Here is a 3541-nt window from a genome sequence, read left to right on the forward strand (position 1 = left end):
AGTTCATTTACTATGTATATGTACTATCTATAAATATATGCATACATATATGTAAACACATACACACACATATAATCAATAAAAGTAAATAAGCAGATAGAAATCCAAATGTGAAATACAGCATATATATAAAACCAAACAAAACTAAAGAGAATTTTATAACTTTGGAACTTTATAAATGTTTAAAGGTCACCAGGATTGTGTGTATGGTAGGTCATTCTTTGCATAGGCATATAACTACATAGTCTTTGGGAAATGGCTTAATCAATGTGGCATGGATAAGCCAAAAATCTCTTGCCTTTTTGTAGTTCTTGCTACATTAAAATAAATGCTGGGTAGTGACATTCAGCCTTAAATTCACAAACCCTGTTTACTATAGCCATGTAAATAAATACCAATTAATTTTCCTGAATGGTAACTGACGGGTAATCTACAAAGAGAAGTCTGATTTCTAAAACCTGTATCATATCTGAATATTTTGTTACAATATTCTAAATAGTATTTAAAACAAAGGTTTTAATTATTGACCAGAAGAATGTGAAAATATTCTATGATTTTTTTTCTTGGTTACACATACACACACACACATACACACGCAATGTATATTTTTCTAAAGAATTAAGAGCGCCAATGGGGATAATATGTCCTTTAAAAAATGGAGGGATCTTCTACTAGGAACTCTCTTATATATACAGAGTGTCCTGTGGATCATGGAATAGCCTTAATCTGTGTCAGCCTACTTTAAGATTTTTTAAATTTTATTTTAAAGTAATATGATGGTACAAGTGATTAGATTATATTGTTTGTGTTTCTAAGGTCAGGTTTATGTTGCAGTTCAGTCCTTCATCGTGGGACATGCTACACATCCCTGCCTTGTGCACATTAGAGGAGAGTTTACCAGCCTCTCTTCCTTCTCCCTCATCCCCTTTTCCTCCATTAACTTGAATATACTTATTTTCTCTCTCCTGTGGCTGTGTAGTTGTTTTTCTATTAGTTTCACATTATTATTAAGTACATTGGATACTTTCTCTTCCATTCTTGTGATACTTTACTAAGAAGAATGTGCTTTAAGTCCATCTAGGTAAATCAAAAGATGTAAAGTCTCCATCTTTTTATGGTTGAATAGAGTTCCATGGCATACATACACCACAGTTTGTCGATCCACTAATGGGTTTTATTATAAACTATCCTCTTTTTTGTTATGTGCTTTAAAGTAATGGATTGTTATTAATCAGTATTGTCCTTGAAATACAACTGTGAAGTTTTGGGTTGTCTGCTGATTTTAATTTTTCATGTTGTTTTTATTCCAAGAGAAATGAATACTAATTTAAGTCTTGAAGTAGCAATATGAGAGCCAAAAAAAAATACATAGACAATGTTTGCCCTTATTTCACAAAGCATTTGAATTCTCTCTGGATTATTCTGAGATATATGCTTAATAAAGTTTTACTTTCATGAAATTTTCCATGTTTTGAACACAATGGAATCTCCCACTTTCCGAGTTAACGTGCTTTTTTTTCCTTTTCAGGTTTTTTTTATATCCTTTAATTCTTATATGTTTAGCAAGTGCTGAAGATTGAGTGAAGTTTTTTTCCACATTCCTTACATTCATATGGTTTTGTTTCTGTATGAATTTGCATATGAACATTCAGGCATGTGGAATATCTGAAGGCTTTCCCACATTCTTTACATTCATAGGGCTTTTCTCTTGTGTGAGTTCACATGTGCATATTAAGATTTGTTGACCAAGCAAATACTTTCCCACACTTCTTACATTCATAAGCCTTTTCTCCAGTATGAGTTCTTAAATGTATACTAAGTCCTGATGATTGAGTGAAAGCTTTCCCACATTACTTACATTCATATGGTTTCTCTCCAGTGTGAGTCCTTACATGCTAATTAAGCATCAACAATTATTAAAAGCTTTCCCACATTTTTTACACTTACAGAGTTTTTCTACAGTGTGTGTTCACATATGTAAAACAAGTCCTGATGAATGAGTAAAAGTTTTCCCACATTCTTTACATATATAAGGCTTCTCTTCACTGTGAATCCTCTATGTTTTGTAAGGTTTGAAGAATAAATAAAAGCTTTTCCACACTCCTTACATTCATATGGTTTTTCTCCAGTGTGAACTTGCGTGTGTAAAACAAGTCCTGTGGATGGAGTAAAGGCTTTCCCGCATTCCATACATAAGTAGGGCTTCTTTCTATATGAATTCTATGTGAATTCTTATATGATCTGTAAGGTATGAAAAATGGGTGAAGGCTTTCCCACATTCTCTACATTTATATGGTTCTTCTTCCATGGGAGTTCTGATGTGTAATTTAAGTAATGTGGACTGAGTGAAGGCTTTACCACATTTTTTACAGACATACAGTTTCTCTCCACTGTGAATTTTTACACATCCTATAAAGTATGAGAAACTACTGAAGGCTTTCCTACATTCCTTAAATACATAGTGTTTTTCTCCATTGTGAAATCTCATAGGTACCTTAAGGGATGACTGATTAAGAAAAGTTCTCCAACAATCTGCATTCACACAGTTTCTCTTGTGTATGAGTTTTCTTCTTGTGTATGGCCTTTAAGATTTGGAAACTGGCTAAAAGCTTTTTCATGTTGAACAAACTTAGAAGTTTGTTCCCATACATGAATTTTCTTATAAAAATTAAAAATGAAGTTCTTTCTTAAGGCTTTTCCACTCTGATTATCCTCACAAGTTTTCTCTCCAATGTGAATCAGAAGAAATGGGTATTCACGAAAGGCTTTTCCACAATGGTTAGAGCCACAGCGTTTCTCTGTAGTATTGCTTCTCTCCAAATGTATTCCATTTGATGATTTGTCTGCATAAATGTCTGCAGGCACTGGGGAGTCTTTCGTTTTGAGTTGCAAATTCAATTCTTTCCGAATGTACTGCAGGTTTCCTCGACTAGCACTGTTCTTCATAATACCACATCTGCTTGTGAACTCACCCTGAAGAACTCTTCTCACTCCTATTCTCCACTCTTCCCCTGAGAAGAACCCATCAGTAACCCAGGCACCATGCCTGCCTCCTTGCTGTTCCTCTCATGAAAACAGAAAGTATCCTGAGAAAGAGAACCACACCCATAAGTCAGATCAGTGGCTGCCATCCTGAGAATGAAATGTTTCTCAACTCATTTCTTGAGAAAATAACTTCTGGGAAGGTTATTTCAAAGAAGTTTGTGAATTTAAACAGGTTGACCTTGATTTCTCATAGTGTAATCATGTCTGCGTAACTGGTTCACAACATTAGTCATTAAGCAGCAGATATTTCTCCTTAGTCACAAACATCATTTAGTCGCAATCCCCCTCAAAAACAGGTGGTAGGACGGAACCAGACATCCTCTGTTCCATGAACTGACACTTCCATTTCCGGTTCGGCACATGCCTTTTTTTTACCTAGCTAACTATTACACGCCTGTGGCAAAGGACTGACCAAATAAGAGCTGGATCATGTGATCTGTCAAGAAAATCAGGAGGCCTGAAAAACATACCTATTTCATCAAATGATTTTGTGTAT

The 3541-nt window shown here is 34.7% G+C and overlaps 1 pseudogene; it reads right to left on the bottom strand.

The window, feature by feature from the left end:
• Window positions 1-1435: 1435 nt before the first annotated feature.
• LOC100960261 lies at window positions 1436-3131 on the bottom strand (annotated as a pseudogene).
• Window positions 3132-3541: the final 410 nt, after the last annotated feature.

Source organism: Otolemur garnettii, unplaced genomic scaffold (genome assembly GCF_000181295.1).
Source record: "Otolemur garnettii isolate 467f Iridium unplaced genomic scaffold, OtoGar3 scaffold00020, whole genome shotgun sequence".
Taxonomy (NCBI): domain Eukaryota; kingdom Metazoa; phylum Chordata; class Mammalia; order Primates; family Galagidae; genus Otolemur; species Otolemur garnettii.